General features: G+C 46.8%; 1 protein-coding gene across 2 annotated transcripts in view; it reads left to right on the top strand.

The window, feature by feature from the left end:
• Positions 1-24,249, top strand: part of SUSD6 (sushi domain containing 6) — a 98,361-nt gene that overhangs the window by 8,025 nt on the left and 66,087 nt on the right. The window lies entirely within an intron of this gene.

Genomic DNA, 24,249 nt, shown 5'->3' with positions numbered 1-24,249 from the left:
TGACTGCCTTTCCTTCCCAGACTGAAACCCCTTGCAGCCTGGCTCTGGTTTCCTCAGGTTTATTTATGTGGGTCAGCCACTCGTCCACATGCAGTGCGAACAAGGTCTCTAACTGTCTTTAGGCAGCAAGGAAGGAAACAGACTTCTTGGGCTGAGTTGCTACATATACTCTCTTTCTCCAGATAGCCAGTGAGCAATTTTATGTTCAGTAGGTGCTGTTCTTTCAGTTGGAATGCTCAAGGCATTTCTAGAGGGTTAACACATGGTGTGTTGGCTGGTCCACACTTTTATCAATCCTTGATTCTCATCCACCCCCAGGTAGAAACTGTGCCATGGGAAGGCCGTCTACCTCCTCGTTTCGGTCCTGTGGGGGATTTTGCTTGTTACACAGCAGGATGGCAAGAAAAACAAGCTCTGGGTTTCATAAGATTTCATTGGTCCATCTTAGTTTCCCCTTTACGTGCGCCCTCAAGTCCTAATCATTTGTGAGCTGAAAATCTGGTTGGGCTGTGATGTCAGACTGGTGGGAGGTGGGCAGAGGGTTGCTACAGAAACCAAGAGTAAGGAAGGAAGTCAGGTCATTTGTGTGGCAGGTACTTAGTGAATGCCTGTGGTTGTTCAGGCATTGAACAAAATGGACACAGCACTTGCCCTCATGAGGTTAACAGTCCAGGGGAATACCCATGGGTTATTTACTATGACAGCAGTGCTGGAGGAATCTGTTGTGTAAAGCAGGCGTTCAGCTTGGCTACTCAAAAGGAGCGGCTCTGGCTTTTTCAGGGACATTTGTGCTCCAAACCCACAATCACCTTGGAAAGGAGGAAGGCTTGAAACATTCTCTTGGAGAATTCTACCTGGCCTCCCTAGCAAGAGAGCAAATTGCCTTTCTCTGTAGAGCAAGCTCGATCTAGGAGTTTGAAGTCTGGACTCCTATTTTCTGGCTTTACTTGAGTGCTGCACAGTCTGTGGGATCTTAGTTCCCTGACCAGGTATCAAACCTGTGCCTCTTGAAATGGAAGTATGAAATCTTAACCACTGGGCTGCCAGGAGGTCCCAATCAGTTTTTAATGTGTGAATGTTTTCTGCCCCCTTTCTTTTAGTTTAGAGAGAAAAGCCTGTGTGAGTTTAACAGTGAGAAATTGGGAGGGGAGTAGGATCAGCGGTGTCAATTCCTTAGGGAATCTTTTATTCTCCATTTCCTTTAAGTCTCAATTTTAAATAATGTTAATTTGCAGTATCTCTTCCTGTTATGGGGCTTTCCTGGTTGCTCAGCTGGTAAAGAATCCACCTGCAATGCAGGAGACCCTGGTTCAATTCCTGGGTTGGGAAGATCCCCTGGAGAAGGGAAAGGCTACCCACTCTAGTATTCTGGCCTGGAGAATTACATGGACTACAGTCTGTGGGGTTGAAAAGAGTTGGTCGCGACTGAGTGACTTTCACTTTCACTTCCTGTTATATCTGGCTTTATAACCTGCCAGGGATGGTAAAGGCCCTAGCACACTACTGGCACAGATAAGGGTCCCAATAAGCACAGTTCTTGTGTAGGCTCAGGTTCTTGGCTAAGATTGTAAGTTCCCCAAGGTCAGTGCTTGTCCACTTCTTTATACTCAGCTCCTGGATTAACTGGTTAAGAATTGACCAGATGTAGAGGATTAAAGTCAAAAGGGTGAGAGGGCAAGGTGACTTTGAGGCCGTGAGTCTTGATGACAAGGAATGTAACAGTGGCATTACTGATGAAATTCTAAAAAGAAACATTTTGAGGGAGGCCTGGCTTGAGTGGAAAACAAATATAAACCGGGTGATAAGAAGCTGTTAATGTTCATCAAGTTCATTCTGGCTGGTGGAGCTCAGGAACCATGGAGGTGGAGGGAGGGAGGGAAGGAAAGAGAGGATATTGGTTGTTGTCCAGAATGTTTCAGTGAGGCCAGTCAAAAACAGGTTACAGGACCCCTTATGAATTCTGATCCTAGACCAGAGAGTCACCCCTTCTAATTTTCAGGTGCAGGTCTTTGTTTCTGGAAAACTGTCATTCTTTTAAAAGCCTCAAGAGGTATCAGTCACACCCTTAATCCAGTTTATACATGTGCCATCTACTTGTTTGGCCTTTTTTTACAGATACAGGACATCCGCTGTAAATCTGGCTGCAGGCAAGGAAGTAGTTAACATAAGATGGCTTGTTTGCTGTTTGTCCTCCCGAACCGAGCTCTTCTGGGTGCGTGCTCGGTTATGTCCACCTCTTAGTGACCTTGTGGATTGTAGTCCGCCAGGCTCCTCTGTCCATGGGATTCTCCAGGCAAGAATACTGGAGTGGGTTATCATTTTCTCCCCCAGGGCATCTTCCCAACTCAGGGATCGAACCTGTGTCTCCTGCATTGCAGGAGGATTCTTTACCACTGAGCCACCAGGGAAACCTGAGCTCTTCTGGGTTGGTACTTTTGCTCCTGGAATTGTAAAATAGAATTGTGTGGGTCATCTGCTTTGAAGATCTGTGTGTGGCTTGAAAAATCACGTCTTTGAAAGAACGGCTGCTCTCTGCAAATGCTGACTGCTTTTCTTGGGATGTATTGTGAGACAGTGTATGAACAGATTTCACAGCCTTTGGTATTGGTAAAACTTCCTGTGGATGGTAACAAGTAGACATTTTTCAAGCAGTGCATCGGAACTCATTTATTAATTGAACAAGTATTGAATGCTCTTTCCCACATAATCATCTCCCCACAGGGATTCTTTGCAGCACAGTATAACAGAGGTTTTGAATCGTTCGTCAGTATTTTGGTTAGTCTTTTCCTCTCATGGATTTCAAACCCCTAGAGGAGAGAAGGGTTGGTTTCTTCCTCATTTACTTAGGCAGGTTGAATGTTCATATTAATAGCAATAAAGATCTGTTTATTTTACAAAGTACTTTACATAAGGAATCAGATAATTACTGTGAGGAAGATTTCAGTCCCATTTTACAAATGGGACAGCCAAGGCCTTTGATGACCAGTGGGCATTTAGAATTCACTGTGCTGGTAAATACGGGCTCTGAGTCAGCTGGGGCTGAGGCTGAATCAAACATTGGTATCCTGCTGGGAAACAAGAAAACTCCTGGAATTGCAGACTTGGTAAATTTTAACTTGTGCATGAAAAGCAGTGTAGCAAACCCTTTGCTCGTCCCTACCCCTGTGTCGGCGTGGGTGCTCTCGAGATCAGTATGTCAGTATGTTTTTGTGTATCAGTGGGACAGAGATGTGAAAGTACGTGTAATTCAAAAGGGCACATTGCATCTCCTAACTAAGGAAAAAGCATTGCTATATAGTCTGAGAAGATCTCACTTTTATTTTTTCAGAGGAGCAGGGAGGCCACAGGGGCAACATCCTGGTATTTAGAAACCTGTGCAGTTTTGGGGTTAATAGAAGGTCCATTTAGGGGTGAGCCAGAGCAGAAATTCCAAGTTCCTAGGACTCTGTGTGGGGATCTTGAGGGCTCTGCAGTTCTGTCCTGTATCAGCATTGTTGGAGTCCTATTCTGTCTTTCTGCAGGTGTGTTCTGACTGGGACATCAACTGGGACACCCAGCTGTGGGTCCAGAGCTCCCCTGAGATGCCTCCCACTCCTAGGGGGTCCTGGAGAATGTCCTTTCTTGCTGACATGGGGATCCAGGGTCTCCTGCAGGCCTGGCCTGACCTCCTCTTCTCTTCCCTGTTGTCCTGCCTCTCTCCCTTTCAGAGGCAGAAGAGGAGCCTGTGTGGACAGTGAGCGGGCTGGGGGGAAGGTCCTGCCTCGCCCAGGACAGCTTAGATTTGAAAAACACGAAGCAGCACTAACGTTTTTGGGGCGGGGTGTGCTCAGACTGCTCTGGCTGTTTTTCCATTTGGTCAGGAAAGTGGAGGAGTGAGACTGGCTGCGGGCCAGGCAGAGTTTCCCCCTTTCCTATGGCAAATGAAAATGGATGATTGTTCAGGGGAGTGGGTATGAGTGGGAGGCGTCGGAGCAGGCCTTGCACTCATACTGGCCCTGCTCAGCCACGTCCCAGCTTCATGACCTTGAGCGGGTTTAACCTCTCAGATGCGGAGTTTTATCACTTGTGAAGTGGAGGTGAGAGTGTTACCACTACCTGTCTCTCGAGGGGTAGCCACCAGAATATTAATAATTACCTCAGATGGGGAGTTCTGGGGTGATAAAGGGTAACAGGAAACTAGAACTTCTTTTTGTTTTATTTTTAAAAAATTGGAGGATAATTGCTTTACAGTGGTTTAACTATAACTTTTTTTTTTAACTATAACTTATTAAACTTGCTTTTTTGTTTCATTTGAATTTTCACTATTGGCATGCATAACTTAAATTATTTAAATTATGTTGAAAAGTAACCCCTCCTAGGATTGTCATGAAAATCAAATAAAATGGGATAGTTAAAACACTCTGTATGGTGTCTGACAATTAAAAGCTAACTCGTGGCAGTTTATTTGGGGAAAGAAGTGATGTTTAGTAGTTGACCCTTGCTTTTTGTAGCGTTAGGTTTTCTGTCTGGCTTATGTACTTCGGGTGAGTCTCTTTGTTAAGCCCCAGTTTGTCAACTGAAAATGGAGTTAAAGTCAATATCTACTACATACAGGGGTTTGGAGGAGACATGCAAAGCAGCTAGCCTGGTGCCTGGCTCCTAGTCAGTGCTCAGTAATTATTGCCTGTTAGCCTGTTATCCTCTCAGTCACCCTGGAAGTGAGGAGAGGAGTGATACCCACGTGAAAGCTTCAGAATGTGAGGCGCAGAGTGTAGTTTAGGACAGGTGTCCTGTCTTAAGGCCAAGTGCTGAGTTAGCAGCAGAAATGGTGATGCCAATGCTCTTGTGGCCTGTTGGCCCCTGTTGCAAACCAGAGAGGTCTCACCAGTGGGCAAATGGGAAGCACCGGCCAGGGCCGTGGATGTGAAACACACCGCTGGCCTGGACAGTGTGGGTTACTGAGGGTCAGTTTGTCCGAGAAGGGAAGAGGCTGGTTTAGGACCACTTCCTTTCTCCACTCTCCAAGGCAGATGGACGGCATCCAGATTGACAGAAGGGAGGGGCGCGTTTCCTCTTGCTTGTCTTTCACATCCTCCTGGCTTGTCTTGGGGGGGACTCCTGAACATTGCCCTTGTAGTGGGCTCCGTTTTCTCAGCTCCTTCAGTCTAGCCTTCTCTGCCAACCTGCCCTGCTGCTGAGTCCACGCCAGCAGCCTCCCAGGCCTCCTCCCTGTGTCCTGGAAGGCCTCTCAGCTTCTCCCTCCACACCCCTTTGGGGCTGCCGGTGACTTTGCATCTGCTCCTCAGCTAGCTGCCTGTCTGTGCGGCTGACTGGGTGAGCTGAAACCAGACTTGGTGGGAAATCAGTCTTGAGCTTCCTTTTCTGTGTATTCACATTTTGAGAAGAAAAAAAAAAAAGACCCTGAGTGATTTCTGCCCAGTCTTGTTTTCAGAGAGTGAGAGAGAGGTTCTAGTCACCAAACCCACATGTGGGGCCATAGCTGATTTTGCCCTGGCTTCTCACCTTGGGTTTGTACAGTACGCTTCTCACCCTCCCCTTTTCAGTTCTCTTTTTACATAACAGGCGTTACCGCATTTGCCTGGCTCCCTTCTTCGTAGGGTCACGAAGTCCTTACCCAGCATTGGTGAACAGTGTAGGCGCTGCAGTGTCTGCAGTTTAGCAGCCCAGGTTGGCCCGGTGTACTGGAAGAAAGCATGTGCGTACTTGTGCAGAGTCTCGCGCTTGATAGTTTTTATCCTGTTACCCTGTGTTTCGAACACACCCTTTTCCATTTGCATTTGATGGTGGCTGGTGAGCCTTGTAGTCCATTTTTCCTTAGAGTGTATCCTTGCTATGGGTGTTGAATTCACATTTTATGCTTAATTTCCCATCAGGATCTGAACAGTGGGCCTGCTGTGGCACTACCACCAGCCAAGTCACTGCACCTCGAGACAGGTCTGCTCTGACTCCCAGGCTGCTTTCTTTTCCTTATTTATGGCGGCCTGAAGGCCTCATGAAGTGCATCAAAGTGTTTCCTGTTGGCTTGGTGAAAGGAAGACACTTGGAGGACCTTAAAGGCCTTGTGGAGGGGACCCTCTTACTGTTAGCTAATCACAAATTAAGACTCTTGAGTGAAGAAGGAGCCCTCCCACCCACTCTGTAAAAAGCCCCTCTGAAACTCAAGTGGTTCAGGCCGTTTATCATGTTGCTGTAGTATTTATCTGGTTTTTGAAGACAGACTTGCTTGAATTAATCCTGGTTGTAAGGGTAGTGCCTGGAGGTCTTGCAGGAGAAACTTAGGGAAGAATCAAACTCTGGGTTTATTTCAGGCCTAATTGGGAACTGGCAGCAGTGGCTTTGGGGCTCCAGGGAGGGGGGAATGGCACCCTGCCTTGGAGCTGTCGTCTAGGATGCCACCTTTTGGGAACCAGACTGTAGACAGTTCCTGGCCCGTGTGAAGTTGTGCCTGGGCCTTATCAGAAGTGAACCAGATGGTGTTTCTAGCAAAACTGGCAGATGTTCTTGCTGTCAGAATTAATTTGAAAGTTTTACATGTAAATGTGGAATTATGGGAATTTTTCTTTTGGGGTTTTAGTTGTGTGTGGAAGTGCTACCCTTACCTTAACAAGGCCTTTCTCTATCTCCTGCCTCAGGCCAGAAGTGACTCCCGACTCTGTGTCCTCCCATCCCCTCTGGTTGCTTTCCTCCCCAGATGGGTCCTTTTGTGGTGGGGAGATAGAGGGTGACCAGGCCTGTCTTGAGCGTAATTTGAAGGTTGCTGATGGGACCGGCTGCCCAGATGTGTCTGCTCCACAGATAACATCAGTGACTAAAACGGTCGTCCTTTGAGTCACTCCTTTGAGTTGAGACCTTTGGATGTAGCAGGTATGATACCTAGAAAGAGTGACTGTATCAGAGTCACAGAGCCCAGGAAAGAAGCAAGAAGAAAAATCCTGTGGGGGCGGGGACAAGGCAGGAAGTCCTAAACGCACGCTCTGTGCCAGGCCCTGTGTTTGTGCTGTTGCTAGGTGGGCCTGTATCCACTTTATACATCAGAAAATCAAGCTCTAAAAAAGTTAAGTACTGGGGTTTCCCTGGTGGCTCAATGGTGAAGAATCCACCTGCCAATGCAGGAGACACTGGTTTGATACCTGACCTGGGAAGACCCCACCACGTGCCGTGGAGCAGCTAAGCCTGTGCGCAGCAACTGTTGAGCCTGTGCCCTAGAACCTGGAAGTCACAACTGCTGAGCCCACGAGCCCTTAGAGCCCAGGCTCTGCGACAAGAGAAGCCACCGCAGTGAGAAGCCCACACACCTCAATTAGAGAACAGCTCCTGTTCGCGGCAACTAGAGGAAGCCCACGGAGCAATGAAGACCCGGCACAGTCCCCCCGCCCCCCCCCCCCCAAAAAAAGTAGTGTAAGTAACTGGGTGTACCTTGAACCAAGGTTAAAATGATTCCAAAGTCTTTGTTATTTTCATGGCAGGTAAAAATATATACTGATGAGAAAGTTGGGGTGGAGGATGAGGTGGGGAGGGAGACAGGGGCAACCTGGAGAGACCAGAGTGCGTGGGGGAGCTGCTGTGGAGGGGTTCTGGGTAGTGGGTGATCCTGGGTGAAGGATGTGGAAAGGAGAGGCTGGCCGAGCTGGAAAAGAAGGAAAAAGTTTTGGGTATCACTTTGGAGGGGTTGACCATTGGCCAATGGCAGCTCTAACCTGAAGGACTCATCTTGGAGTCTGTTTGGGATCTGGAGAACCAGAGAGCCTTTGTCTTCAGGCCGTGGCAGTTGGGCCCGGCAGGAAGCCTTTTAATCCTTGGTATTTATAGACTGGCCTGTACTCTACTCTAAAGCAACTCCATTTAGGTTACTGAAGGCGGCATTACCTTACCTTTGAAGTGCCACATTTATGGGTCCCCCGTTTGGCCCAGCAGGAGGGGCTGGGTAATGCTGCGTCATATTGTGCTGCTTCCTGGCTGCCTCAGAGGTTGTGCAGGGACAGTTCTGCCATTTCCCTCGGAGTGACCTCTGGCTGCCCCGGCTCCTGCAGCTGCTGCTTTTCCTCTTGCGGGTGAGGTGGGAGTCAGGACTGGGGAAGTCAGCCCTCTTGTCTCTGTGTTCAGGGTAGCCGGGAATTCCCTACAAGAGTGATTCTGATCTGTTCCCCAGCTCCCTGCCATAAGCCTGGGGTTGCTTGGTTTATAGCACGGGCAGCCCTTGCAGTAAATCCTCAGTCCCGCCCAGCCTTGATTTATTGACACCTGCTGGCGTGAGTGTGGGGAGTGGTAACCAAAGATGATGGAGACAGGCCTCTGACCCAGTACCTGGAACTGATGAACACGCAGCTCACGAGTAAAGAGCAGGTCAGTTCCTTTTCCTTATAGCAGGACGTGTCCGTATGCCTTCAGTCCTGTCTATCGTAAACGATTATTGTGAGGGCTGATTGTAGCAATAATGAATTGAGACTGCTTCAGAAGTATAAAACTCTAGATTCACACAAAACCTTGTTAAAACCTTAATAAAAGATGGCATGTCTTGAGTGCCTTCTGGGTACCAGGCACTGATGATCTAAGTGACTTACATAGTTTCTATAATCTTCACAGCAGCTTCAAAATAGGTTGCTTATATTATACCCATTTTATAGTTATGAGAATTGATGCCAAAAGAGGATAAAAAACACCTTTCTAGGATGAACAACTGGTAAGTAGCAGCAGAAGCAGACACCTCTGAAGTCTTGGCTGCACTGTGTGACCTTTCTGAAAACCCCGAGGAATCATAATGGGGGTGGGTGTCCTTCCTCAAAGGGAGGCGAGCCAGGACTTACCCTCAGAGACCAGAAAGGATCAGGGAAAGGTCAGCCCAGTGCTCAGAAAAGCATTAGCATTTCTGTACGGCCTAATCACATTACTGAAAGCAGTCCTGAACTTGGAGCCATCTTTCTTGGATAGTAATGCAATTGACATAGATGATTTAAGCCAAAGAGGAAGGGCAAACTTGGTGAGCTCACATATGTGGATGGATACCTATTAACTGTAAAACACTGAGAGACAAAACCTTACAACAAGTGCATCTGTTTTCAGTTTACAAATGAGTGCCAAGACCCAGGCAACATGCCCTGTGTTGGGACTTTTAAAAAAACACACATTAAACAAATTTTTTTTCTCCTGTCAGCCTTTTTGTGTTGAAGTTTCTATGAAGGATGTCTGAATTTGGTCATTAATATGCAGTGTATCCATCTTTGGCAGTTACTTTTCAAAGGAATCAGGCTCATTTTAGGGGGCAGCTTCTAGCCAGGTTATTTCAATTGTGTAAGGTGTGGGGCAGATGGCTTCCTCAGATGCAGGTCTGTAAAGAAAAGAGAGCTTTGGGAATTAAAGTCTCTGAATTCCTGCTTCCCTTCACTCCATTCTGCCAACAGCATTCTTCACATGCAGCGCCTGTGACTGAGGTGATGTGTCTCATTCGCAGTTTGGGGGAAGTAGCCATCAACATCTAATGACCTAGTTCTCAATTTCTTCAGTGGCTTCAGAAAGTTTCCTAGAATACCCCCAAAGCAGTGTTTCTCAAAGTGTGCTAAGTCACCTGATCCACCTCTAACTGAGGAAGTCTTACCTAGAATCAGTCTGCAAGTTAAAACACTTCTCTCTGCTGAGGTTCTGAAGTAGAGCTGGGAATCCAAGTCCAAGTTCACTCAAGAGGGTGTAGAGCTGCATGCTGCAGTGTGAACAGTCTTCAAAACTTCCTGTTTTTTTTTTTTTTTTCTTCCCAGAGTGAATGGGAATTTTTCCTCTTATTCCATAATACATCTAGGATAATTTTAATATTTGAAATGAATTACATAATAAAGGACAGAAATGGTATGGACCTAACAGAAGCAGAAGATATTAAGAAGAGGTGGCAAGAATACACAGAAGAACTGTACAAAAAAGATCTTCACGACCCAGATAATCACAATGGTGTGATCACTCACCTAGAGCCAGACATCCTGGAATGTGAAGTCAAGTGGGCCTTAGAAAGCATCACTACGAACAAAGCTAGCGGAGGTGATGGAATTCCAGTTGAGCTATTTCAAACCCTGAAAGATGATGCTGTGAAAGTGCTGCACTCAGTATGCCAGCAAATTTGGAAAACTCAGAAGTGGCCACAGGACTGGAAAAGGTCAGTTTTCATTCCAATCCCAAAGAAAGGCAATGCCAAAAAATGCTCAAACTGCCGCACAGTTGCACTCATCTCACATGCTAGTAAAGTAATGCTCAAAATTCTCCAAGCCAGGCCTCAGCAATATGTGAGCCGTGAACTTCCTGATGTTCAAGTTGGTTTTAGAAAAGGCAAAGGAACCAGAGATCAAATTGCCAACATCTGCTGGATCATGGAAAAAGCAAGAGAGTTCCAGAAAAACATCTATTTCTGCTTTATTGACTATGCCAAAGCCTTTGACTGTGTGGATCATAAGTAACTGTGGAAAATTCTGAAAGAGATGGGAATACCAGACCACCTGACCTGCCTCTTGAGAAATCTGTATGCAGGTCAGGAAGCAACAGTTAGAACTGGATATGGAACAACAGACTAGTTCCAAATAGGAAAAGGAGTACGTCAAGGCTGTATACTGTCACCCTGCTTATTTAACTTCTATGCAGAGTACATCATGAGAAACGCTGGACTGGAAGAAACACAAGCTGGAATCAAGATTGCTGGGAGAAATATCAATCACCTCAGATATGCAGATGACACCACCCTTATGGCAGAAAGTGAAGAGGAGCTAAAAAGCCTCTTGATGAAGGTGAAAGAGGAGACTGAAAAAGTTGGCTTAAAGTTCAACATTCAGAAAACGAAGGTCATGGCATCCTGTCCCATCACTTCATGGGAAATAGATGGGGAAACAGTGGAAACAGTGTCAGACTTTATTTTTTGGGCTCCAGAATCACTACAGATGGTGACTGCAGCCATGAAATTAAAAGACGCTTACTCCTTGGAAGAAAAGTTATGAGCAACCTAGATAGCATATTCAAAAGAAGAGACATTACTTTGCTGACTAAGGTCCGTCTAGTCAAGGCTATGGTTTTTCCAGTGGTCATGTATGGATGTGAGAGTTGGACTGTGAAGAAGGCTGAGCGCCGAAGAATTGATGCATTTGAAGTGTGTTGTTGGAGAAGACTCTTGAGAATCCCTTGGACTGCAAGGAGATCCAACCAGTCCATTCTGAAGGAGATCAGCCCTGGGATTTCTTCGGAAGGAATGATGCTGAAGCTGAAACTCCAGTACTTTGGCCACCTCATGGGAAGAGTTGACTCACTGGAAAAGACTCTGATGCTGGGAGGGATTGGGGGCAGGAGGAGAACGGGTGACAGAGGATGAGATGGCTGGATAGCATCACTGACTCGATGGACGTGAGTCTGAGTGAACTCCGGGAGTTGGTGGTGGACAGGGAGGCCTGGCGTGCTGCGATTCATGGGGTCGCAAAGAGTCGGACACGACTGAGCGACTGAACTGAACTGAACATGGAATTGATTTGAACCTCTACCAAGATTATATGCTTTGGTGTCAGACTGATTCATTTGTGATCTTGCTGTCATGAATTGCTATCTCTGTGGCCTTGGGCAAATTATCTAACTTCTCTATACCTTGTCTGGATAGAGAGTTGCTCTCCAGAGAAAAAGTCGCTCGGTCAACTCTGCAGTCCCATGGACTGAGAATACTGGAGTGTGCTGCCATTCCCTTCTCCAGGGGATTGGATCTTCCTGACCCAGGGATTAAAGCTGTGTCTCCTATGTTGCAGGCAGATTCTTTATCATCTGAGTCATTAGGGAAGCCTGGAGATAGGAGTAGTACCTTTTAATGTTCTTATGAGGATTAAATCAGATATTAGATAGAAAATGCCTAGAGTCATGTGCAGTGATTAGACAGTTAGATTCCAGGTAATAATAATAATGTGTTATTTTTCTTATCCTGAGGTTCCACGTTACTGGGAATATGACCACTCCGGTTACAGAGTCGAGTCCTGCAGGATAACAAAACATCCGTCTTCCATTGGTACAGCCAAGTCATGGGTTTCTAAAAGGCCTTTTGCTGTCCATAGGAAGCCTAAACCAAGCACTGGGAAAATGTTTTGTGCTAACATATCCTCAGCACCCCAGTTTTAGTTCTCTGAGCCCCTGTGTGGAGGGTGTGGGTGGCTATTCTCAAGCAGTCAGGATCTGTCACAGGTGGGAGGGATGCACTTGTTTGGAAAATGTCAGGATCCACCGAGTTGTTTTAACCCACAGCTGTTTGTTCTTCATTCAGTCGACACTCTTTTTCCTCTTATTCTTGTTTAATGGTTAGGAAAGAGGGCTAAACTGCACTTTCACTTTAATGATGTGTGTGTATTTGTGTGTGTGTGTGTGTGTGTGTGTGTGTTAGTCGCTCAGTTGTGTCTGACTGTCTGTGATTTATGGACTGTGCTTTAATGGTACACATGTCAAATTCATTTCCCCCACCAACTTCCTTGTTTTTTGAAAATTTAAGAAATCACAAGTTCTACTTCTTTTTTTTTAAATGAACTTACTAGTTTTGTTTTTTTAAAAAATATTTTTATTTATTTATTTGGCTGTGCCGGGTTTTAGTCGCAGCACACGAAATCTTTGATCTTTGTTGTGACATGCGGAGCAAGTAGGATCTAGTTCCTGGACCAGGGATTAAACCCAGGCCCCCTGCATTGGGAGCTTGCAGTCTTAGCCACTGGACCGCCAGGAAAGTCCCTCTACTTATTTCTTAAAGAAAGATTAGGAAATACAGGTTACTTGATTCATGGAAGAAGGAAATCACCTGTGATTTCCCTTCCAGAAGTCACCTGTGATTTCCCTTCCAGAAGTCACCACTGTTCACCTGTTAACTGTGCTACTTCTGTCTAGGATGGTCGGGGACAGCAGTGGCCGGCAGGGTGTCGGGGTTCAGAGGAGGGGCTGCCCTTCTGAGAGCTGGGCTGGCCCTCCTGTGGCTCAGAGCCTCACATTGGGCAGCTCTGCTTTGGGACAAGCACTCGGCAAGTCCTCAGGTGTCCTCCAGCCTGGAGAGCAGCTGCTGTGCAAGGCCAGCTGCCAGTTTCCATTGATGCCGTGTACTCAAGCGTTTTTGGCCTTGTTCATGTTGATTCCGCCCTCCTGATTGTGCGTTCAGTTTTCACATAGCCAGGTGGGGTGGGATCTTGGGCCTCTTTGCTCTGTAGGAACTGGTACTGGCTCTTAGGGTTTGTGGTGCTCCATCCCTTGCCTCTGCCTTGCTAAATGTCTCTGGGAAGGCTCTGCCCAGGAGGAGAGCTCACTGGGTAAGGAGAATACTGCCTCATGGCTTTTAAAATGTAATGCCTCCTCCTCCTGTTCTCCTCTTCCCGAATAAGAGCTGCCAGTAGCAGTTTAGTGCTGGACGGATTGAGATGTGTTATTACTGCGTGATGGACAGAGGAATTGTCAACTCATCCATCTCCTTCACCCCCTTGCAAATGGGAATTACAGGAAATCACAACTAGCATGAAAAACTGGGCTAGTGGGAAGGATGGAATGTGTAACCCTTATTCCCAAAAATGGGCAGAATATCGGAGCTGACTGACCTTAGCCTTAGGCTGTCAGTGGGCCAAAGCATGGCCTGAAGCTCTCACCATCTGGGAATTGACACCGAATCTTGCTGCTTTCTGACTTTGTGTCATCATGACTCCCTTCTTCTGAGCCCCTCCTGTCTGATCAATAACCAGCTCCTGCCAGTTCTTTCTGCTGGAGGTTTCTGTCACCACCACCCTGGCCCAGACCTTATCATCCTGTCTGGCCTCCCAGGCTGCTTTAGTCTCCCTTGCCAGGTTCATGTCCCCTGAACATTGTTCTTATCTCAAGTAAGACTAGGTAAGAGAATGCAGCCCTGTGTGTGCGGGAGGTCATATTACCGTCTCTTCCCCCATGCTCCTTGAGGGCAAAGACTGAGTAGCCCGGTGCCTCTGACATAGTAGGCCTTTAGTAAATACTTGTTGAGTTGGATGAAGTCATGTTTCCTGCTCAAGAACATTCATTGGTTCCCTGCTACCTATGGATCCAAAGCTGAATCTCTTTGCCTGTTTTTCATAGATGTACAGTCTGGCCTTATAGTAAGTATTCAGTGGAATACTTAATTTACTTTGTGGAATAACCAGAGTCTGTTAAGTGATAGATACCAGGGAAACTGTTAGAATTGTGCCTTGCCCTGAAGGATCTCAAATGGATTTTTTTTCTGTTCTCCCCTGATTCTTGGCTTCTTTCTCCACCCCTGCCTTCCAATTTATCATGCTTATTTATGCCTTCCAGCCCCAGAAATTCCCTCTTTCTGTCTACATACTAATTCAGCTCTCAAGGCTTTCAGGTTAGATATCCCTTCGTTCCTTTTTAAGGTCCTCTCTCTCTTTTTAAATATTTATTTGGCTGTGCTCGGTCTTTGTTGGGGCATACAGGATCTTTAGCATCAGCATGCAGAATCTTTTTAGTTGGGTGTGTGGGATCTGGGCTTCCAGGGTAGCTCCATGGTAAAGAATCCACCTGCGATGTAGGAGATGCGGGTTCTAACCCTGGGTCAGGAAGATCTTCTGCAGGAGAATATGGCAACCCACTCCAGTATTCTTGCCAGGAAAATCCCATGGAGAGAGGATCCTGATTGGCTGCAGTCCATGGGGTCGCAAACAGCTTTACACAACTGAGCATGCATGCATGTGGGATCTAGTTCCCTGACCAGGGATTGAATCTGGACCCTTTGCATTGGGAGCTCAGAGTCTTAGCCACTGGGTTCCCAGGAAAGTCCCTAAGGCCCTCTTTAATTGTCTTGGTTCAGGTCCATTTCTGTCTCTCTCTCTTTTTTTTTCATTATTCTGTCCATAACACAAGTAGTGGCTGCTTGTTCTTTCTTATTTTCTGAAACACACGCCTCACAATTTAGTGTTGTATTGCACCCACATAGACTACTGAAATAGACACTCTTGCCTTACTGTGTGCCTTGATTGCTTGCTGTCAGGGCAGGCAGCTTCTCCACCTCCACTGAAAGTGGACTGGGGCGTGTGGTCTCTGTGGCTTTTGCAGGCTTCACATAGGACATGATACTGACAGAACAGACAGAGGTGGAAGGTAATGTGACCGTGCTTGAGAGTGTGGTTCCTGGCAGGATTTTGGGTGGCCTGAGGCTGGAAGACCATCAAGGAGTTTTTTTAGGGCTCTGGAAACCAAGACCTGAGAGAAAATGGAAAGATCAGGGAGGGTCCAGCTTGTCCCCCAAGAGTTTGTCCCACTCAGAGATTCTCTTGAAACCCCAGTTCACATGGAACTGTGTTCATTCTAGAAGTTGGCCAGTGTTCTTGGGAATTGTGGGGAGGCCAGGTGCACGTGTGATGAATCCTCTCTAAAGGAGTATGTGAAAGGTGCCTGGCCATAGGGAAGCTCGTAGCTTAAGGGAACAGACCATTAGGGGCAGTGGTGAGCAGATGCAGTTTGATTTGTTTGTATTAGTGACAAATTAATTCCTCTGGGAAGTTTAGGGATTTAAATATATTCTATAAATACATGTTTTTCTTTGCTTTGTCACTGATGAGGTTTATGGCTTATGTTACATGTTTCCTTCTAATAATAGAATCTTATGTGAAATTAAAAGCAGTATCTTCCTCTTCTGACTCAGACAGAATTATAAGTGTACTGCTGACTTCCTACCCAGCTTTTATTTCTTATATTCAACCAGGACTGTGCAAACAGGTTAGTACATCTGTGGGCTGAGACCGGTTTCAGCCAGCTAAATTCCCTGTAATCCAGTCTCCATCTGAGAGGCACATCTAAACTTAACTGGAGTTCTAGGTAGGAAGTGTGGTTACAGAGGCAAAGCCATTTAATTGTAGCTTGTTTGAAAATAAAACCAGCTTGAGTTTTCTTCTCACAAACTTTCTCTGAAACACTTCTTTAGATCTTTTATTTTTGGCAAATGGGTTTTGGGGTGGGAGCCTCATTACTTGTGATGGAGAGGTAAAATAAGCCAGTGGGTGATTTCCCAGAATCCTGAGCCTTTGAACATTGCAGTTCCTTTTGGAAGTGCAGAAGCCAGGCTGCCCGTCTCAGATTTATACCCTCTTCCCATTTTCATCTCAACTAGTAAATACTGTGGCGTCAGTCTGCCTAAAATTGTAACAGCTTAAATTTGTTTAAATGTCTGTAGCAGTTTGGTGATGAAGTTTAGGTAGTGATGATAGTAATAGACAAGCAGGCTGACTGAGTTGTGAATTAGTTCTTTTAAGGTTCCCAGGAAGAAAATCACTAACTCACCTTTCATGTCAAGGTCTTAGTGTTGAGTAGAGCAGGGAGCAGCCTAGAGAAACCATCTGCCCAAAGGTTACCTTTCAGACAAGTCCTTTACAGGAAATTGTGTGTTTTCTGTTTGGAATGGGGTGTGTTCATTCTTTTGAGAAACCTTTTTACAATAGTATAATGGTTCCTCTGGAACTCCTAGCAGTGTTCTTTTTCTGCCCTCTCCTGTATTTACAGCTGCTTTTTCCCTAGGGGAGCATTCATCTGTTTTTAAAAGCTGAGAGAGAAAACAAGAAGTTCTCTCAAACAGTGAGGTTTGGAAATCAAAACCGCATTTGCCCTTCAGGAGGGCAAGTTCTTGAGGGGCCATTGTTGGGGTTAAAGACAAGGAAGTCCGGCTGTAGTGTCCCGATTCCCTGCCCTCACCGCACCCCCGCGCCCCTCCACCCGCAGCATGCTTGTGGCAGATATGAAGGGGTTTGAGCACAGGGCCCATTATGACCCCGTGGTTGTACTAGGTCAAACATTGCTTTTCAACCCCTGAGTAAGGCAGTTTTTCTGGCAGGCCACTCTCTGGCCCCACATATCCATGTCCAGGGTCCTGGGGTGATGTTGGCCCTGAGGGGCAGGAGGAGCCTGTGGTGATTGCCCTGGAGTGTGGAGGCAGCAGCAAAGCCACAGGCGTTTAGGAAAGACCTCTCATCATTAGGATGCTTTCATTACCGATGCTTCAAGGCCTTGGAGCTGGGGTTTGCCAGGTCTCTAGATGCAGTTAGTCAACGGACTTCACCCCAGTACTCCTTAGCCTCTTTCCGCCCAGTTTTAACCGCATAGCTGGTTGTGGACGTGCAGCTTTGTTTGATGAGGAGGAGAGGATTTCTGCTTTGCAGCTGAGTAACTGTGTCTTCTATTTAGGTTCTGTAGAGGGTTACATTTGAAAAGCTAATGAGTGTTTTCTTCCACTCTGCGCACACAGTGATCCAGAGTGTGCTGCAGCGCAGGTGCTGTTGAAGGCAGATGTTGAGGTGACAGTAAGGGCAGCTGGGCCCTGAAGCTCCAGGCCTGGCCCCCTGGCTGACAGCCCATCCCCCAGGGCCAGGTCACCAGAGAGGGCTTCAGCTTCCCTGAAATGACTGCTTCTTATGGCTAGTGTGACCAGCCAGAGGAGGGGGGGTGGGTTTCCTGGGGAAGAGGGTGGGAGAGTCTTAATTAAGCCAGTCTGGTTTGGCAGTTAGCTCTAACTCGCCTCCAAGTCTGTGTTGGCTGATAATTCCCTTCAGCGCTCAGAACAAGCCTTTTTCGTTTCCAAACACACACCGCCCCCCACGCCCCCAAAACTACAGCCTTCCTTGAGTGTTAACTGTGTGTACCTTCTGCTTCCTTTCTGGAAGAGGCAGGTAGCTACTCTTAAATTTTTTCCCCTGAACTGCTCTGGCCGCATTGGAGTTCCTGGAGACTCAGCACTACCGGACATTCTCATCTAGCAGAGGCCTGGCCAGGAGCCATTCCTGGAGGGCTCAGTGGACAGAGCAGTGGGAACAGTGCTGGGGCTGGCACTCAGTCTGGGGGAGCTCTGTGGGAGGTATTTGGGGAACCTTGCTGCATGAAGAGTTGGGAGAGCTGAGTTTTGGTTCAGCCACTGACAAGCCCTGTGTTCCCGGGGCAAGCCATGGTCCCTCTCTAGGCCTCAGTTTCCCTCTCTTAACATGGATAGGTTGAACTTTAGGCTGTAATGTGTTAGGATCCCAAGACAGACCCCATGAGTCTGCTCCTGATAAAAGAAGGGGACCAGAGGTAGCAAAGGTGGGTGCAGAAGAACCTTGGATGATACTAGAGTTGTTTTCCAGGTTCATCTCATGGTGGCAGAGCATTGGGTGACTTTGCCATCCCACCCCCAGGGTGATCTTTGGAGTTGATGCTTGGGTTGGGCCCTGCTCCTTTCATTTCCAGCCCTGGGAAGGGGTGGGCAGGCACGTGCAGTTGGTTGTCTCTGCCAGCTGCCTGGGGCTGAGCCATCTGCTGCTTAGGCCCACGGGTAGGGTGGGGGCTGAGCCCCAACCTAATCTCTCCCGCACTAGCCGCTCAGCAGTCTACCCCACTTCTCCCCACATTCTGTCCTGTGTTCCAGCGCGCTGTTAGGCTACCCTTCACCGTGGTCTTGCTTTGTTCCAGCTGCCCCCACCCCTAGGAGAACCCTTGCTGTGTTTTTGTTTACTCTGTGTGTGTGCTTTGCCCTTTAGCCTGTGCCCCAAGAATCTTTCTGTAATGTAAGGCAGCAGCAGCAGGAAAACAATGAAACTTTGGACTCTGTTCCTTGTCTGTTCAGATGCAAATGACGAGTCTCTTCCCATCAGAGTTTGTACCCTTGGGCTCACCATCCCACCTCCTGAGGAGTCTTTGAACGGCAGGGGTGGGCTGAATCAGTCTCTCAGAAAAGCTCTGATTTAGCCTGTGCTTCAAGGCTTGTGATTAGATTGACTAGTTTTCTGTGAGTATGGTTTCGGTGTGTCTGCCCTCTGATGCCCTCTTGGAACACCTACCATCTTATTTGGGTTTCTCTTACCTTGGGTGTGGGGTATCTCTTCACGGCTGCTCCAGCAAAGCGCAGCCGCTGCTCCTTACCTTGGACGAGGGGTATCTCCTCACCACCGCCCTTCCTGACGTTCAACGTGGGATAGCTCCTCTAGGCCCTCCTGCGCCCGCGCAGCCACTGCTCCTTGGACGCGGGGTAGCTCCTCTCAGCTGTTCCTGCGCCGTCGCAGCCTGGCACTCTTGGCCGCTGCCCGTGAAAGTGCTGCACTCAATATGCCAGCAGATTTGGAAAACTCAGAAGTGGCCACAGGACTGGAAAAGGTCAGTTTTCATTCCAATCCCAAAGAAAGGCAATGCCAAAAAATGCTCAAACTACCGCACAGTTGCACTCATCTCACATGCTAGTAAAGTAATGCTCAAAATTCTCCAAGCCAGGCTTCAGCAATACATGAGCCATGAACTTCCTGATGTTCAAGTTGGTTTTAGAAAAGGCAAAGGAACCAGAGATCAAATTGCCAACATCTGCTGGATCATGGAAAAAAGCATGAGAGTTCCAAAAAAACATCTATTTCTGCTTTATTGACTATGCCAAAGCTTTTGACTGTGTGGATCATAAGTAACTGTGGAAAATTCTGAAAGAGATGGGAATACCAGACCACCTGACCTGCCTCTTGAGAAATCTGTATGCAGGTCAGGAAGCAACAGTTAGAACTGGATATGGAACAACAGACTGGTTCCAAATAGGAAAAGGAGTACGTCAAGGCTGTATATTGTCACCCTGCTTATTTAACTGCTATGCAGAGTACATCATGAGAAACGCTGGACTGGAAGAAACACAAGCTGGAATCAAGATTGCCGGGAGAAATATCAATCACCTCAGATATGCAGATGACACCACCCTTATGGCAAAGCGAAGAGGAGCTAAAAAGCCTCTTGATGAAAGTGAAAGAGGAGACTGAAAAAGTTGGCTTAAAGTTCAACATTCAGAAAACGAAGGTCATGGCATCCTGTCCCATCACTTCATGGGAAATAGATGGGGAAACAGTGGAAACAGTGTCAGACTTTATTTTTTTGGGCTCCAGAATCACTACAGATGGTGACTGCAGCCATGAAATTAAAAGACGCTTACTCCTTGGAAGAAAAGTTATGAGCAACCTAGATAGCATATTCAAAAGCAGAGACATTACTTTGCTGACTAAGGTCCGTCTAGTCAAGGCTATGGTTTTTCCAGTGGTCATGTATGGATGTGAGAGTTGGGCTGTGAAGAAGACTGAGCGCCGAAGAATTGATGCATTTGAAGTGTGTTGTTGGAGAAGACTCTTGAGAATCCCTTGGACTGCAAGGAGATCCAACCAGTCCATTCTGAAGGAGATCAGCCCTGGGATTTCTTCGGAAGGAATGATGCTAAAGCTGAAACTCCAGTACTTTGGCCACCTCATGCGAAGAGTTGACTCATTGGAGAAGACTCTGATGCTGGGAGGGATTGGGGGCAGGAGGAGAAGGGGATGACCGAGGATGAGATGGCTGGATGGCATCACTGACTCGACGGACTTGAGTTTGGGTGAACTCTGGGAGTTGGTGATGGACAGGGAGGCCTGGCGTGCTGCGATTCATGGGGTCGCAAAGAGTCGGACACGACTGAGCGACTGAACTGAACTGAACTGAAGGCTTGTAGGCAAGAGGCAGAGAAAAAGGAACTTGTCTTCATGACTGTAGGTGACTCTGGGTTTGGAAGTTCTGAACTGGTGTGTATGTGTGTATACATGTGCACAAGCTGTGCAAGGAGGTGGAGTTAGGCTAGAATGTGGACAGTCTTGAAAGTCAGTCTTTACAAGTGAGGAGATGACAGAGCAGGGACTACAAGGGCAGTATGTGCTAAACCAGGGCTTCTCAAACTTTTCAACTTCTCAAACCAGGGGAATCTTACTAAAATGCAGATTTTCATTCTGTGGATCAGGGATGAGGGAGAAAGAAGTGGCAGCCCACTCCAATATTCTTGCCTGGAGAATCCTGTGGATGGAGGAGCTTGGTGGGCTGCTGTCCATAGGGTCGCACAGTCAGACATGACGGAAGTGACTTAGCATGCATGCATGCATTGGAGAAGGAAATGGCGACCCACTCCAGTATTCTTGCCTGGAGAGTCCCAGGGACAGAGGAGCCTGTTGGGCTGCCATCTGTGGGGTTGCACAGAGTCGGGACACGACTGAAGTGACTTAGGAGCAGACCCTGAGACTCAGTGTCTCTGTTAAGCTCCCAAGTGATTCCAGGGCTGCTCCTCAGTGGCCCGAGCCTCCCCCTCCTCCTCTTAACACTGATGAGTAAGATTGACCTGAAAAGGCAGAAGGGAGACTTTGCTGTGTGTTTTAAACCTGAGAGCCTGGGCTGGGCTTTAAGCCAGTGTTTGCAGAGCCCTTTCTAGATCACTTGTACCTGAGCTCCTGGCTTCTCCAGAGCTCCCCCTTGGCTGGATTCTGTCTCTACAGTAGCAGAACCTCTGTCCTTCAGGGGTGGGTGTGCATACTAAGCTGGATCCTTTCTCTTTGGCTCATGATAAGGACAGATAGCATTTCAAATAGAATTTGAGAGCTGGAAGAACTCCTCAGTCATCTTTTCCAAGCCTTCTGTTTTACAGAGGAGGAAATGGGCCCAGAAAAGTTTTGTGATATGTAACAGCCAGAATCAACAGCTACTGGCCGAGATGGGGTGAACACCCAGACATCTAAACTCTTATTAAATTCCTCTCTCTGAGGGACTGTAAGCCTGAGTTGGGGACAACAGCAGGATCAAAGTGTTGCCTGGAGACAGGTGATAGGAAGAGGCTTGCCGGTGGCGGCAGGGAGTTTACAATGTGCACAGCTTCTGCTGGTACCTGCTCAGCTCCATGCTGATCCACTCAGGCCAGGGCTCTCAGCTGCAGCCTTTTTGACATTTGGGGCCAAATTCTTTGTTCTGGGGGGCTGTCCTGTGCATCATGGGATTTTTGCTGGCACCCTGGACCTCTGCCTCTTGGATGCCAATAGCATCCCCCAGGTTAAGACCGTCAAAAAGTCCTCCAAATGTTGCTAGAAACCCTGGCATGTAAAATTGCCCCCGTTGAAAACCACTTGTTCAGGCAGTAAGGTATTTTGGGAAGGAGAGTCCCTCTTGGGCACCTATACTAGGGTTTTTTGAGAGAGTGATGGTCTCAAGAGTTTACCAAAAAAGCACAAGAAAACAGATAGATAGAGCTCCAGCCTTCTCTGGACCTTATAGTTTATTAACTACAATTTAGTGGAGAGACCAGACCAGCCAGTGTCAAAAACAGATAAATTGCCATTTTAATGGTCCCTCCAGGGTAGAGCCCCAGGCTGGACTCTGAAGAATGGGGTGCCTGCCCAGGGTACTTAATGAGAAGAAGATTATGTTACCCTGGGCTGGGTTGCATAGCTAAGGATTGAGTAACTCTGTGTCACTTTTTGAGTTACTTTTACCTACTGAAGGAATATTTCTTTCATTCTGAAAAAAAACCATTTTACTTGAATCTGTAAAGGCCCGTCAGACACATTAACCAATAGATGTGTACACTTGAGGGAGGGAGGCCTCTTGAGGCCTAATGCTGTTGAGGCTGACTCTTTCCATGATGGGGTTTACTTTTTCTTTCTTCCTTGATTTTCTTCAGCTAAGGGATGGATCCTCTGATAGACTTTGCTTGTCTCTTTTCCAGTGTCTTAAGGAATATGACTGTATAAGAGCTTGAGTTTGTAATGTTCTGAGTCAAGAGTATAAAACATGTCTCTACGAAAGTAAGAAAGGGTCTTTACCCCTTTTCACTCCTCATAGAATCCTGTACTTCCAAAGAGCTTCCCTGGTGGCTCAGTGTTAAAAGAATCTGCCTGCCAATGTTGGAGGTGCTGGTTCGATCCCTGGGTCAGGAAGATCCCTTGGAGAAGGAAATGGCCACCCACTCCAGTATTCTTTCTGGGAAATCCCATGGACGGGGGAGCCTAGTGTGCTACAATCCATGGGGGTCACAAAAAGTTGGCCATGACTTAGTGACTAAACAACAACAGGTACTTACAGATGTTTATAAGACCACTGAGTTTACATCTTGTGCTCAGCACAGGCCTCCCTGAAAAATATTAACTGCAGAGCACAACAAACTCAGTGATGGGAACTCATAGTTCCCGTCAACTTTCCTTAGGAAATCAGTGTCAAATTGACTTTTTTCCCCGGTACTTTGAACATGATGCTCTGTTGCCTCCTGGGTTGCGTTGTTTATAACAGGAGACTTGCTGTAATTCTTTGTTTCTCTGGGTGCATTGTCCTCCTCCTACCCCCTCATGGCTGCTTTTAATATTTTCTCCTTAATGATCATTTTCATCATTTTGATTACAGTGTGCCATGCTGTGTCTTCTTGTTGAAGTACTTCTTCTTGTGGTTTGATGAGTTTCTTGAATCTGTGAGTTTATAGTTTACATCAAAAAAATTTTTGTGTGCGTACCTATGTGTTCTTCCCATGCCTCAATTATGCACGTGTTAGGCTGCTTGATACAGTCATACCTCTGACTTATGTTCTGTGTATATCTCTTTGGATAGTTTCTATTGCTGTGTTTTCAAGTTTATTGAATTTTTTCTTCTGCAGTGTCTAATCTGTTAATCCCATCCTGTATTTTTTCAGGTATTTGTATTTTTCCCTCTAGAAGTTTAAACGTTTGAGTCTTTGTGGTCTCCTGCCCGTGCCTTCCTCTTTTCTCGTGAACACACCGAGTATATTTGTAACAGAGATTTGACCATCCTTGTCCACCAGTTCTGTCATCTGTGTCATTTCTAGGTCTGTTTCTATTTGTTTATTCTCCTCCTGTGACCACAGGTCATGGTCATAATTTTCTGCCTCTTTGCATGTCTGCTCAGTTTTGATTTTAAACTAGATGTAGTGAGTTGTATGTTGTTAGGTGCTGAAACTTTCTGTATTCCTTTAAAAACTTCTTGGCTTTGTTCTCAGAAGCAAGTCAGTTAGTACTTAGAATTGGTTTGATTCTTTCAAGGCTTGGTTCTCAGCCTTTATTTATTTATTTATTTTTGTCCTTTTTCTTTTTCCTTTTTTTTTTTTTTTTTGCAGACAGCCTTTAGTCTAGGGCTAGGATGGTCCCACTCCTGAGGCCAAACACTTGTGAAGATTCCTTCCAGTGCCCTGTGAATCAGGAGACTTTTTTTTTTTTTCCACCTTGGCCCGTGGGAACATGTAAACTTCTGGCTCTGTGTGAGCACCAGGGGTTAGTTCTTTCCTTAGCCTTGCTAGTTTCCTCTAACACGTGCTCTGATCAACACTGAGCCTCTGCAGATGGTTAGTTTTTTCTCTCTGAGCTCCCTCCTCTCAGTCACTTTGCCCTGCACATTCTAGCCTCCTTGACACCCCCCAGTTTCCAGCTATCTCTTTACCTCAGTGAAATCACTGAGCTCTTTCAGGTTTTTATTTGCCCACTC

This window comes from Oryx dammah, unplaced genomic scaffold (genome assembly GCF_014754425.2).
Source record: "Oryx dammah isolate SB20612 unplaced genomic scaffold, SCBI_Odam_1.1 HiC_scaffold_26, whole genome shotgun sequence".
In the NCBI taxonomy this organism is placed as follows: domain Eukaryota; kingdom Metazoa; phylum Chordata; class Mammalia; order Artiodactyla; family Bovidae; genus Oryx; species Oryx dammah.
This window is presented reverse-complemented; position numbering and strand designations above follow the sequence as displayed.